General features: G+C 50.4%; 1 long non-coding RNA gene across 1 annotated transcript in view; it reads right to left on the bottom strand.

Moving 5' to 3' along the window:
- Positions 1-290: 290 nt before the first annotated feature.
- The window catches only part of LOC132664560 (uncharacterized), a 36,280-nt gene continuing 22,032 nt past the window's right edge, over positions 291-14,538 (bottom strand). The window contains exons 3-4 of the long non-coding RNA XR_009603785.3: positions 2,066-2,273; positions 291-1,648 (exon numbers count right to left, since the gene is read on the bottom strand). This is a non-coding gene — a long non-coding RNA (uncharacterized LOC132664560). The remainder of the gene's footprint in view (positions 1,649-2,065; positions 2,274-14,538) is intronic.

Below are 14,538 nucleotides of genomic sequence, written 5' to 3'. Positions count from 1 at the left end.
GTCCGACTTCAGCTCAGGTCATGATCTCACGGTCTGTGGGTTCGAGCCCCGCATCGGGCTCTGGGCTGGTGGCTCAGAGCCTGGAGCCTGCTTCCGATTCTGTGTCTCCCTCTCTCTCTGCCCCTCCCCCGTTCATGCTCTGTCTCTCTCTGTCTCAAAAATAAATAAAAAAACGTTAAAAAAAATTTAAAAAAAAAAAAAAACTGTACAATAAATATAAATAAATAAATAAACCATACAAAGTTAACTTGAATCCCATAGTATAGTCAGCATGTAATACCCTCTGAAATTTTATGTTTCTTAACTCAAATCTCTTCTCATTAGGGAGGTGGTAACACTGCCAGTCTGGTGAGCTAGAGACACTGTCCAATCTCTCCTTTCTGGCTTCCCCTTCTCTCTTTGCCTACCTGATTCCATGTTATTTTGTTGTTGTTGTTGTTCTTTTACACCTCCCAACGATATTCGAAGGGATAGTTGATCTCTCTGCACAGGGGTGATATATATGCTGCAGAGAAAGCTGATTCCACCTGTTCAAGCCGCTCCACTTCTGGCTACCAGTAGTGTTCCTAATTGGCCACTGTACTAACCTGGGCAACGTTATAGCCCAAGGAAGAACATTCTTTTCCAACATCTGCAGTTTAAGGAAAAGGATAATGAGCTAGAGTCTGGGCATGGTGTGTGTAAAAAGCTTCTGAGGGTTCTGTGGGGAGATTTTTATAGATAATTGAAAAAGCAGTTGAAGATTCACTCCTTCATTCCCTCAATCATATGGTAAACATGTCTTGAGTACAAATGAGGTTTCAAAACCGAGCAGTCACCGGATATTTGGAGGAACAGGTTATCACTCTGCACTATAGATGGGGGTATGGAAGTGGAGACCTCTGTCCAGCTCTGCCCATGTGGGACCCCTCCTCACCGCCCCCCTCCTCCCCCAAAGGAGAAAGACTGGGTTGACATCACTCTGGAAATGGATTCTGGGTCTGAGATTCGCCAGGACCAGCCCATTCAGAGGCACCAGGAAGGGCTGTGAAGGAAAGAGACATCCATTATGCATTCTCTGGGAACCTTTCTTTCTAGGGCATTCCCACCCTCATCTGGCAGAGCCTTGGGGACAGGCTGACAAGATGATGAATGTCAGACAGGAAAGAAATGGGTTCAAAAGCTGAGGGCTAATTGGCTTGGGATAAACTCTGACTGGAGGAGACCGAAGCAGAAGGCCATTGCCCTGTGGTGCGATAAGCCTGCGGAATGTGGAAAGCTTCTCACGCCTCAGTCAGAGCCACAAGGGAGGTGATAATGGCCACCGCTATTGAGCGCTGAGTGTATGCTCTGCACTGTTTTCACATAAGCACCATTGAATCAATACAGCCACTACTCTTACTTTTAGAAGGATGTGTTAGTTAGGAATATGTTCTCAGACAAATCATAGAAAACTAGACTAAGAGTGGCTTTAAAAAATTGGAGGTTTTTCGTTGGGCACGAGAAGTCTGGAGGTAGAGAGTTCCCAGTGTTGGTTGGGCTCTTTGGCGATCATAGGAAGATCAAAGCTCCGCTAGTTGTTTTCTTTGCTATTTTTGCCAGCTGCTTCATGGTTGCAAAATGGCTGCTGTCAGTCCAGCTATCACATCCGTTACCAAAGCACTTCTATCTAAAAGGGAGGTTAGAACAAGAGGAATATCACATCACTGGGCAGAGCCGATGCTCTCCTCTCAGCCTCCTTGGCTTTGAATTCTCTCTCCCTCACCTGTTACCTGAGCGATCAGGGTCAAAAAAATAACTTCTCCAGGGGCGCCTGGATGGCTCAGTCGGTTAAGCGACCGACTTCAGATCAGGTCGCGATCTGGCGGTTCGTGAGTTCGAGCCCCGCATCGGGCTCTGTGCTGACCGCTCAGAGCCTGGAGCCCGCTTCGGATTCTGTGTCTCCCTCTCTCTCTGCGCCTCCCCCGCTCATGCTCTGTCTCTCTCTCCTTCATAAATAAATAAACACTTAAAAAATTAAAAAAAAAACCACAAAACTTCTCCGCATCACGGTCTTCTCATCTGTGAAATGGGGTAATGACCATACCACGCTCACGGGTGTTTTGCAGATTGAAGGAGCCGGTGCATGCCAAGGGCCTGCCCGTTACCACCACGTCAAAGAAGCGTGTTCCATAAACGCTGGCTGCTACCACCGTGTGCCGATGACTCACAAACCCCCAGCCTCCGGCCTGACCTGAGTGCCGGACGCATTGAGTTCACCTCTCCCTCGAGAGTTTCACCCGGCTGCACAGATCCTGGAAGGAAAGAGAAAAGATGACGACAGGCCAGCACCTCCGGCCTTTCCCTCTTTTCTCCCCACTGCCCGGGGCCGAACCATCGTCAAGCCCTCATTTCTAATCCTCACCAGCCTAATGCGCCTGCCAGTCACCGGGGGATCTTGCCACCTCACGGAGCCTGACCACCCCCACCCCCCAACCCCAGGCCTGGAGATTCTGAACGGTTAGCAGGCTCCAGGCGAGGCTGCTTCTGCTGGTCTGCGACCCTCACTTCGCAGAGCCAGGCTGCACTGTGGGCAAATCTCCGTGCTCTCCGGAACCCCAGTGCTCCCGACATCGCCACGGCTGCAGCCGCATCGCCACGGCCCAGAGGTGGCGACAATGGCACGTGGCACTTCTCACCGCTCCCGGGCACTGTCCTGATGCTTGCAGAGTCGTGAACTCTATTCAGTCTCTACGCTAATTCCTTCCAGTGTGGGGATGGAGGAAACTGAAGCTTGAAAGGTCACGACGGGTATTTCAGCCGATGACGAACGCGGCCGGGGTTCAGACCTCAGTCTCCACAGCCGGGGGACGCTGGATGCGCCGTGTGAAGTCAGTCCCAGGTCTCACGGGGCAGACGACTTGAGTGCCTGGTGTCAGACCTCCCCTGACGCGTGTCTGATCGCAGCCACAGCTGCGGTGGCCGATGGTGGAACAACAACCACCGAACTCAAGAGAGCTGCTGTATTTCCTCTTGTCCGTGCAGAGTCCAAAACCGGGTGTGGGTGTGGAGGATGCGTCCCTGGAGTGACCCTCCATCCGTGCGTCAGTGCGCCGACCTTCCGTTCTCAGAGGGGCACCTCTGGAAAGCATTCTGGACACATCTCAGGGGGCCCGGCAAAACCAAAGCCTCCTCCATGGCAGACCCTCCTGGGTGCCTCCTGTTCCCTCTGTCCCCTTCTCTGTTCTATCCCTCTTGCTTCCTGAAGCCAGCTCTAAAATGAACTCTTGGCACCCAGGGCTTCCCTCAGTCACTGCGTCTGGGGACCGTCACAGGGCCCAAATGGGCGCGGTGAGTGGGAACAGGGTTTTAGCTAGAAGAAGGAGGAAGAAAGAGGAATCCGCTGTCCAGGGGACCTGTGCTGCGTCAGGAACAATCACGCAGGCCAGCTCATTGAATTCCAGATGGCTTCGGGCTAAATTTAACATCCCCATTTTATAGGGGAGGAAATTGAGGCCCCAAGGGCTGGAATGCCTCATTCAGGTTGCAGATGGCTGATGATTCGGACAGGACTCAAACCGCCCTCTGCCTGACTCCACACCCCACGTTCTCTCCCCTACACCACATCGACCAGAACGTTCCATCAGGAGATTCACAGTTCATTGTAATGATGAGGCCATAGGAATGGGCATTTATTCATCTCTCTGCCCTCCTCAGCGGGAGTACGGTGATAATATTTGGACAGTTTAGAATAAACGTCACCACACATCTCTCAGCTATGACTTCGCCCATTTCTAAAGACAGGGATGAGTCCCTCACCAAATATTTGCACAACTTATTTGATTTTTGCTGACTTGTGAACATACATCTCCTAAGGACACATGTAAGGCTTCCTTTTGTTTACTTTTTGGGCTCATCCTGCAAATAAATCTAGGGCAGGGGCCACTGAGACATGGCTGAGAGCCAAGCGGCCCGCACGCTGCCCTGGGAGGGCTGTGTGACCTGAGCCTGAGGGTCTGAGGGAGGCCTGGTTGTGCTTTCTTTCTTGTGCAGCCTTGTCCTCCTGGTGACAGACAACCCCACAGTCCCCAAGGGAAGGAAAACAACAAAAGTAAGACAAAGCTAGAAAAAAAAGCAGGGGGAGAGGCCCCTGGGTGGCTGAGTCAATTAAGAGTCAAACTCTTGGGGCACATGGGTGGCTCAGTCGGTTAAGCATCCAACTTCGGCTGAGGTCCTGATCTCATGGTTCACAGGTTCGGGCCCCGCAGCGGGCTGTGTGCTGACAGCTCAGAGCCCGGAGCCTGTTTCAGATTCTGTGTCTCCCTCTCTCTCTGCCCCTTCCCTGCTCATGCTCTGTCTCTCTCTCTCTTAAAAATAATTAAACATTAAAAAAAAATTTTTTTTTTTTTAAAAGAGGCTGATTCTTGACTTTGACTCAGGTCATGATCTCTTGGTTCATGAGTTTGAGCCCCACACCAGGCTCCGTGCTGATAGCTCGGAGCCTGCTTTGGATCCTCTGTCCCCCCGCCCCTGCCCTTCCACCTTTGTGTACTCTTGCTGCGTCTCTGTCTCTCTCTCAAAAATAAATAAACATTAATTTTTTTTTTAATTTCTCCAAGAGTAGAATCAGTCTTCAAATCCCAGGTGTCTCAGATTGATTCAGATACCGTATGAAAGAAACAAAGTCCAGGAAAACTGGGTGAGCCTAGAGCCCCCATCCTAGAGCTTCTGAGCTGGTGATAACCGACTTTAAAACCCCATACGGTGTTTTATAGCTCACCTGATAAAATTCCTATAAAAGTCTGTTGGGAAACACACGATAAGAAGGAGTAAACACTCAGCAAGGGCTCAGGCTGCAGGAAGGCAGCAAGATGGGCTTTCTGGTGGAATCCTGAGGTCAGAGGCTTGGCCGGCAGTCAGGCCAGGACTCGGGTGAGGCAGGGGGAGAGGTCTACGCTACAAAGGGTGAGGGGAGTGCGAGCGCACGGCCACGTCTGAGTTTGGGAGCGTCCTTAAACTTGGCGCCCAGGGCCCTCTGCTGCCTCAGTCTTGTCCCAGCTCCGGTTATCATATGACCTTTTCGGGACCCACCGTCTGCGGGCCTTAGGCAGCTCCTTCTGGACCTCAACTTCCCGACCTGTATAATGGGGAGGTGAGCCTCTACATAACGCCAAAGGTCCCTATTTAACACCACTACTGCGATTCTGCGTATTCCGTCTCTGCCTCTAGACAGGAGGCCCCGGGGAGTCCGACCGGTGCCGGCTCACCCCTCTGCCTCTGCCGTAATGAAACCTTAGTGGGGCCCAGTAGGTACGACTTCTGCCTTCTGCCGAGCAATCGCAGCAATGACCGGACGGCTTTGTTTCCCTTAGTGCTGCCAAGCGCTAGCCCCAAGCTCACTTCGGAACCCAAGAGACCTGAGCTCAAATGTCAGCTCCACACTGACCAGATGAAAACTTGAGATCAATTACTAAATTTCTCTGTGTGCTTCAATTTCCTCCTCTGCAAAGTGGGGGAAACACTAGACCCTACCTACACGGACGAGGGCCTCACAGAGGACAGCGGTCCTTCTAGAAAGATCACTCTCCTAAGTAGCCTCAGCGGAAGTTCCGGAGACAGACCCCGTTGGTCTGCTTGGGTCAGGTGTTCATCCTTGGGCCCATCCTGTGGCTGAAGAAACAGAGTGTCCAGCATGATGAGGACTTCGTGCTGACTTCTAGACCCCACTTAGCCCACAGGAGCGGGGAGTGGGGGAGGTCCTCAAAGAAATTAGAGCTACGGCTCACAGATGAAGGACGAATGTGGGTCATCAGGAAACATCCACTCCGTGGAGGGTGCATTCAGTCCGCCACAGCATTTCAGAAGGGTCTAGAGAGTGGGGCTCTCCGTGAGACAGCTGCGTCCAGGAGAAAGCTGGAAGCCAGTCCTCGGAAGGTAGGGCTGAAGGCACCGGGCATGCCAGAACTGGATTCAGGACATCAGGTAATACCCCTCTTGCCTTCTGAAAATCCTTTGTCTCTAATTTTTTTTCTTAAAGTTTTGCATCTTTAACCATTGCCCATAAAAGCATTTAGCTTAATAGAAGGATATTTTGGAAAATAGCTATTACTATGAAAACAGAAAGGAAAAACACGAAAAGCTTCGCGGCATTAGTTATCTGTCGCTGTGCAATGAGGTTACCCCAAACTGACCGGCTCAAGGCGGCACACGCGTATTATTTCCCAGTATCTGTGGATCCGGAGTCTGGACACGGGTTATCTGGACCCTCTGTGAACCAGGTGTCGGTCAGGACTGTGTTCTCATCTGCAGACTGAACTGGGGAAAGACTCGCTACCAAGCTCACATGGTTTCGGACAGCATTAAGCTCCTCGCGGCTGAGGGACACAGCCCTGTTTCTTGCTGGCTGTCAGCTGGAACCTGAGACCATCGTCATTTGCCCTCAGTTCCTTGTCTCGTGGACCCCCACACAGCTGCTGGCTCGTCAAGCGAGAGGGGGACAGGAGCTGTAACATTCTGTAATGTAGTCACGTGCATTCTGTCACCTTTGCCTTACCCTATCATTTGAAGCAGCTCATAGGTCCTGGCCCCCCTGGGGAACGAACACCAGCAGGTGGGAATCATGGGGGCCACTCTAGAATCTGCCCGCCATATTGGCCAGTCACTGCGTCAGACTACATGAGCAACGAGCGCAAAATTGAGCTTCCAGATTATCAAGAGTTTGGATTAGGGGTTCAGACAAGATCTGAACCAAATCTGTATAAAACTGCCAGGTCTTTATCTATCACTTCCTAGCTCTTTGACCTTGAACAAGTTACCCAGTGTGTCTGAGGTTCAGTTTCTGCATCTGTAAACTGAGCGGGAGTAGAGGTACTTTGTTTGTTATGTCGTAAGGTGTAAATGAGTAAATACGTGAAAATGCTTTCATTAGTCCTAGTGTGGATTTAGTGCTTAAGAAGTATTAGCATTCACACACACACACACACACACACACACACACACACACACACACACAATACATGTGTGCTCTGAACCATGTGCTGTATTTTGCTTATGTCAAAACTGTTCAATTTGAATGCCCTGCTTTACAGTTGGGGACACACCCCCCCCCCGAAGCATCCGTGTGACCTTCCAGAGCTCTCTGAGCTAGTGAGTGGCTGAAATAGGTTGGAGAACCTTCCAGACGTCCCCACAACTAGAATGTTCCTGAGTGATCATCTAAGCCTCGGCCCCCTGCCCCCAGCCTGCTTTCACGACGTCTCCCATGGGAAGGAAGACAGTGGCCAGGAGGGTAAGACCACTTGCTTTCATTTGCTTTACAATTTGGGCTTCTGCATAGCTTTTTGTTTTGGGGGGAAGGGGTTCAGCAGCTGGAAAGGTTTAAGCAAACAAACAAATAATTAAAGGAATAAACACATAGGTGCAGAGCTACTGGCCTCTCCCATCCTTCTCGCCTCACAGAAGAGGAGATTGAGGCTCGGGGAAGAGACAAGCTGGCCTGGGTCTCAGTGCTGCTTGACGTGTGATATCAGGCACAGCACCCGGATCCCGGGCTCCCAGCTGCCATCCCTCGAAGTCCCACCCAGCCTCTCTGCCCATGAAGTCCCATGGACAATTTTACCCCGAGTTTGAGTTGGAGAAGTGAAGCCATTTTTAAAACACCCAGTTGACTGGGCTCGCTGTCTCCCTGTCCAAAACAACCACGAACACCACTGGAAATACCAAACTAATGACGCCTCAAGCGGGCATAACTCAAGGAGTGGATGTGTGTCGTGTTCATCGTGGACTGCATTACTAAGCAGTGGAATGCTAATAAAATGTGTGCAATAAATTGCATTTTAAAAGCATCATGGGAGACGGAGATGGCTCTTTTAAGAAACCCTATAAGGAATAGTTTGATAGAGTAAGAAGAAAAAAAAAGCCTTTAACAATGGAATAAAAATCACTCATTTGAGTCTTATAAATCTAGACTGTGGTATATGGGGCTTCCTTCGAGCCTATTGCGTTTTATGTATGTAGCATATGCTTGAACACTCACAGATAAATCAGCTGGGTAAGTATGGCTGGAAAGCAGCGATTGGTTTCCTCTTCCCTAGGTGCTCCCCGTTCCTGCCCCCAAAACATCTACTTCCACCCCGGAAATATCCAAGTGAGAGAGGCCAGGGAGGTTTTGAGAAAGGAGACCAGATCGGCTGGCAGGAGACCTGAATTCTAGCTCTTGGATTTTTAAGCAGTTCAACCTGTCCTTTCTCTTAGCCTCCATTTCTTCATCTATCACATGGAAATATTATTTGCTCAGCTGAATTTAGAGGGCAATGCTGAGGATCGAAACAGATGGCAAATGCAAAAGTCTTGATCAAAAGACAACGAGCCGGGGGCGCCTGGGTGGCTCAGTCAGTTAAGCATCCAGCTCTCGGTGTCGGCTCGGGTCACGATCTCACGGATCGTGGGATCGAGCCCCGCGTCGGGCTCCGTGCTGACAGCACAGAGCCTGCTTGGGATTCTCTCTCTCCCTCTCTCTCTCTGCCTTTCTCCTGTTCATGCTCTCTCTCTCTCTCTCTCTCTCTCTCTCTCTCCCCCCCCCCCACTCATGCATGCTGTTACTTTCTCTCAAAATAAATAAATAAACTTTAAAAAAAAGGCAATGAGGCAACATGAGCGATGAGACCGCCCTCTTGACCCTCATCCCAGGCACAGCCATCATCCCATCTTGCAGATTGCACTTGAACGAATCCTCTCTCCCTTCCCCGTGCCATGGTCTGACGAGGGCCTACCCCGCCTTTCACCGGTACTATTCAAACAGGCTCCTCCCTTGTGTCCCAGCATCAAGGTGGCCCCGCCTCCAACCCATTGTAGGTAGCGCTTTTTTTAATGCAACTCTGAATGACTCCCCTTTGCTCACAAGGAAGAAAACCGCTCAGTTCCTGCATCAAAGCCCAGCAGAGCCTTCAGGGCTCAGCCTGCCCATGTCTCCACCCTTCTGTGTCATACTTCACACAGCAGCCATACTCAACTTCTCGGGTTCACCACACACGAGATGCTATTTTCCACCTCCAGGCATTTTCCCGCGCTGTTTTCTCTGCCTGTGGCCACTGGTGCCTGTAGGCATCGGCCAAGGCGAGTGAAGTTACTCCGCAGTAACAAGCATCCCCTAGATCCCGTTCCGCACGTTCAACGTCGTCTCGGGAGGAGAGGTGGGGGACGTCCGCTCGCTGTCATTAGTCTGCAAGCCAGGCTGTCAGAGGCCTCATCTCAGCTGGTGCCCCTGTGACCACAGCAGCAGGGGGCGGAGAACGTGGCAAACTGCGATTGCCTTTTGACACTTTTCCATTCAGCTCTTATCTCATAGGCCAGAGCAAGTCAAGGGGCTGGGAATGCCCTGCCCTCGCCCAGAGAGCAGCCAGCCAGCAATCTTTGAATGAACAGCTATAATATTTTCCACACCTTCGTTATCGCTGTCTGCCTGGTTAACAGACGTGTATCTTTAGGCTCCTCTTAACTGCCTTCTCCTCCAGGAAGCCTTCCTTTTTCACACTTCCATCATGGACAGCACTGGACTTGCTCTGGTTTGTTCAGTTTCTTTCTCCTTCAGGGCACTCCTCCAGGGCAAGCACCACGTCCCTAAAGGCCCCAGCACAGAGTCTGGAGAGAGGAAGGAGCCAAGCGTCTCCAAATCAAAGGAACGAATGTTTAGGTAAGTGGTTCCCCAACTGACTTGCCGGGCCCGTGTACCCCAAAGTCTCCCGGGTGGGACGGGGATGGAGGGAGACGTGTGAGAGCTTCTAAGGGATCTGGAGCCAGCCGAGCTTCCCCTCCCCTGTCTGGCAACTCCAAAGACAACCATGGGGGAGGGGGAGGGGGGGAAAAAAGTTAGAGAGGGAGGGAGCCAAACCATAAGAGACTCTTAAAAACTGAGAACAAACTGAGGGTTGACAGGGAGTGGGAGGGAGGGGAAAGTGGGTCCTGACCCTGCTTAGTTACTTCCCAGCTGTCCATTTTTATCTTTTGTGCTTGTCCAAGGTCTTCTCTACACCCTCTCTACCCCCTTGACCGTTCCCTCCCAGGTAAACCTTGCCTTCCCAGTAAGAATTTTTATAAAATAAAATAACTGCACTTCCCAGCCTCCCTCACGACCCTGGAGAAGTGGACGAGACTAGACTCCAATTTACCAACGGACGAAAGAGCACAAGGCGGAGAAAGGACACGCCCAGGTCACACCACTGGCCCGCAAGGGACGGAGTTGGGGTCCGACCCCAAACCTCCGGGACCCGCAGCCCGGGCCACACTGGACGCTGGTCAAAGGGAAGGCTGACACAGGCCTCGCAGAACAGGCTCCGGGCCCCCAGTTACCACGATGCCTTGAGGCCATGCCTGACCCTGCTCCCCGCATCTGCCCTGGTTAACCCTCGAGGCCCTGGGCTCAGCCCCCTGGACTGGAGCTACCAAGCTGACCCCTCGGCCCTACTCCTCACAGAAGACCGGGCTTTGTCTCCACGGGACAATTAGCAGCTACCGTGGGCAGCAGGCAGGATCAAAATGAGAGGCCAGGACGAACCCCAGTTCCTGCTGTGTGACCAGCTAACAGATCACTGGCTACACAGAGCCTCAATGTCCTCTTTGGGGAAAAAAAAAAAAAGTTAACATTACTTTGGCTTGGCTTAAGGATTCAATGAGTTTATGTACAGAAAACACCAGGTCGGGGCGCCTGGGTGGCTCAGTCGGCTAAGCATCCGACTTCGGCTCAGGTCGTGATCTCGTGGTTCGTGGGTTCGAGCCCCGTGCCTGGCTCTGGGCTGACAGCTTGGAGCCTGGAGCCCGCGTCGGGTTCTGTGTCTCCCTCTCTCTGTGCCCCTCCCCTGCCCTCTCTCTCTCCTCCTCTCTCCCTCAAAAATAATAAATAAAGGTGAAAAAATTAAAAAAGAAAACACTAGGTCAGTATCTGGCATGCATAGGAGCTTAATACACGAGAGTGCCATGCGCCTTCACCAAAACGTGCTGTCGCTCTGTCCTTGGGGGCAGGGATGGTTGAGAGGAGCGCTCCTCAGTGGGGCCCACGGGCTGCCACCAACCCCCAAACTCCATTTCCCATCTGCAATAAGATAAGGGGCTTGCACCAGACGCAGATCCCCTAGTCCTCGGCCTGCCCTGCCCCAGGTCCTTCCCGGGCACAGCCGGGATGCATGCAGGAGGTGCTTAGCGCTGCCTGAGCGTTCTCCTCAGAATTCAGACCTGAAGGAAGCGATGGAGATACAGCAGGTCCAGGCGGGGCCGAGGGCATTTCCTCTGCCTGTTGCCCAGCGGTGGGGGAGGGATCTGGGCGCCTGGCCCTTCCGCTGACCTTGATTTCCCTCTGGCTCTGTCTCCTCCACAGCATCTGGCTTCCATCACTGGACAGATGATATTGGGCCCCAGGCTCCTCGACCTCCCAAGGACCCTGAGCATCAATCGGACTTATCAGAATTGCTTATTCCGGCCCGAGTAACGTGCCAAGGAAGATGGGGAAGCAGCCTGGACCCAGTGGGAGGTCAGAGATCAAAGTGAGGACGTGGAACCCTGCCCGGGCCGGGTCCAGCCAGCACCAAGGACTTGGGCCGTCTCAGGCCGGCTCAGCTGTCCCGAAGTCCTCCGAAACCTCCTGCCGCCTCCTGCCTTCTCATCCCAGGCTCCTTGCAAGGGCTGAGCCAGCGCTGAGCAAGTCAGATTTGCAACCTTCTTGAAAACAGAAAAGCCCTCGATAAGAGGCAGTCGTTTTCATCATTAGCATTATTATAAAAGAACGGGTGAGCTTGCCTCAGTGCTCAGAATGATCTCTCCAGATCCACGCCAGCCTTTCCACTATTTTCTGGAAGGACGAAGAGAAGGGAACGAGCCACTCACTCTGGACTCAGATGTGGAGCTCCAGCTTTAAAGCCCCACCTGCCGAACCCTCTCAAACTCGCCGACACTGCACCTTGGTGTCCTGAACGCACAGAGGAAGATGATCAAATCCCACAGAGCCCACAGAAGTCAGGGCCTTGCCAGTGTCTCAGAGCTTCCACGTGGCTGAGCTGAACTCAAAGCCAACTTGGGGTAGCCGCCATTTTGTGTCATTCCAAAGCCCAGCACTGGGTTCAGAACACCACACTGTGTGCACAGAGTAGGTGCTCAAACCCAAGTCCCTCAGGAAAAACCTGAATCTGACCACAAATGAACTCAGGAGGCAGATATGTAGTGATACAGGACACCCGAGGAGGGGACCCCAGAGATGCCGTTGCCATACTTGAACTTAACCCAGAGCCCCTGTCCCCAGATGCCCACCACAGTCTCGGGGGAAACCAGCTCCCAGAAGCCACCCACAGCCAGCACCAAGGATGCACTTTAGAATCCAGGGGGCTGAGTTTTAGTTTTAACAGCTTGACCAAGACATAATTTTCACACCATATACTTCACCCAGGAAAACTATGCGACGCAGCAGGTTTTAACGTATTCGGAGCTGTGCAGTCGTCACCACGATCAGTTTTAAGAACATTTTTGCCACCCCTAAAAGCACTGGTATGCTTTAGCTATCACTCCACTCCCACCCACCCATCTCTCCCCACCTCAGGGAACGGATAATCTACTTTCATCCCTATTTATTTGCCCATTCTGGACACTTCGTAAAAATGGCCTCATACAATACGTGGTCCGTCGTGACTGGCTTCTTCCACTCCGAGTCACGTCTTCATGATTCTTCCTTGTGTGCACACGCCATGCACACGGTTGTAGCGGGCGTCAGCACCTCATCCCTCTTCATGTCCTGATAATATCCCACAGCACGGACGTGCCACATTTTATGCATCCATCATCAGCCGATGGACATTTCAGTTACTCTTACGTTTTGACTATTACGAAGAATGCTGTTAGGAACACTCAAGAACAAGTCTTTGTGTGGATATTAATTTCATTTCTCCTGGGTGTACATCCAGGAGTGAAATCGCTGAGTCACGTGTGACTCTGTTTCACCTTTCGCAGAACTGCCACACCGTTTTCCACGGTGGCTGCGCGCACCGGCTGTGTGTGACCCCGTCCATTTCTCCTTATCCTGGCCCACACCTGTTACTGTCTGTATTTTCTATCATAATAATCCAACTGGACGTGACGCAGTATCCCGTTGAGGGTTTGCTTTATTTTACCCTCATGATAAAAGATGTTGACTGTCTTTTCATGTGCTTCTTGGCCTTTGTAGATCTCCTTTGGAGAAAAATCTGTTTGGATGAATTTCCCACTTCCAAAAGCGAGATGTCTTTTTATTGTCGACTTGTAAGAGTTCTTGATATATTCTAGATGCAAGTACTTTCTAAGATATATATGATTTGCAGATCTGTTCTCCCATATCATAGGCTATCTTCACTTTCTTAATGACCTTCACCAAGCGCGAAAGTTTTTAATTTTGAAGAAGTCAAAGTGCTTTTGGTTTCCTATCTAAGAATGCTTTGCCTAGGGACACAAAAGCAAAAAATGAACTACTGGGACCTCATCAAGATAAAAAGCTTCTGCACAATGAAGGAAACAATCAGCAAAACTAAAAGGCAACTGACAGAATGGGAGAGGATATTTTCAAATGAAATACCAGATAAAGGGTTAGTATCCAAAACCTGTAAACAACTTATCAAACTCAACACCCAAAAAAACAAATAATTCGGTGAAGAAATGAGCCAAAGACATGAATAGACACTTTTCCAAAGAAGATATCCAGATAACTAACAGATACATGAAAAGATGCTCAACACCACTCATCATGAGAGAAATACAAATCAAAACCATAATGAAATACCACCTCACACCTGTCAGAATGGCTAAAATTAACAACTCAGGCAACAGATGTTGGTGAGGATGCAGAGAAAGAGGAACGCTTTTGCACTGCTGGTGGGAATGCAAACTGGTGCGGCCACTCTGGAAAACAGTATGGAGGTTCCTCAAAAAATTAAAAATAGAACTACCCTATGACCCAACAATTGCACTACTAGGTATTTATCCGAAGGATACAGGAGTGCTGATTCAAAGGGGCACATGCGCCCCAATGTTATAGCAGCATTATTGACAATAGCCAAAGTATGGAAAGAGCCCAAATGTCCATCGACTGATGAATGGATAAAGAAAATGTGGTGTGTGCGTATATATATGGAACACACACACACTTCATTATATATATATGAAATGAAATGAAATCTTGCCATTTGCAACAACATGGATGGAACTAGAGTGTACTATGCTAAGCAAAATAAGTCAGAGAAAGACAAATAATCACATGATTTCACTCATATGTGGCATTAAGATACAAAACAGATGAACATAAGGGAAGGGAAGCAAAAATAATAGAAAAACAGAGAGGAAGACAAACCGTCAGAGACTCTTAAATACAGAAAACAAACTGAGGGTTGCTGGCAGGGTGTTGGGTGGGGGGATGGGCTAAACGGGTGATGGGCATTAACAAGGGCATTTGTGGGGATGAGCACTGGGTGTCAAATGTACGTGATGAATCACTAAATTCTACTCCTGAAATCATTATTATACTATATGTTAACTAACTTGGATTTAAATTTTAAAAAAGGAAGGAAGGAAGGA

This window comes from Panthera onca, chromosome F2, assembly GCF_046562875.1.
Source record: "Panthera onca isolate mPanOnc1 chromosome F2, mPanOnc1 haplotype 2, whole genome shotgun sequence".
NCBI lineage: Eukaryota > Metazoa > Chordata > Mammalia > Carnivora > Felidae > Panthera > Panthera onca.
Note: the sequence above shows the minus strand (reverse complement) of the source record. Positions and strands in the feature narration are given on the sequence as shown.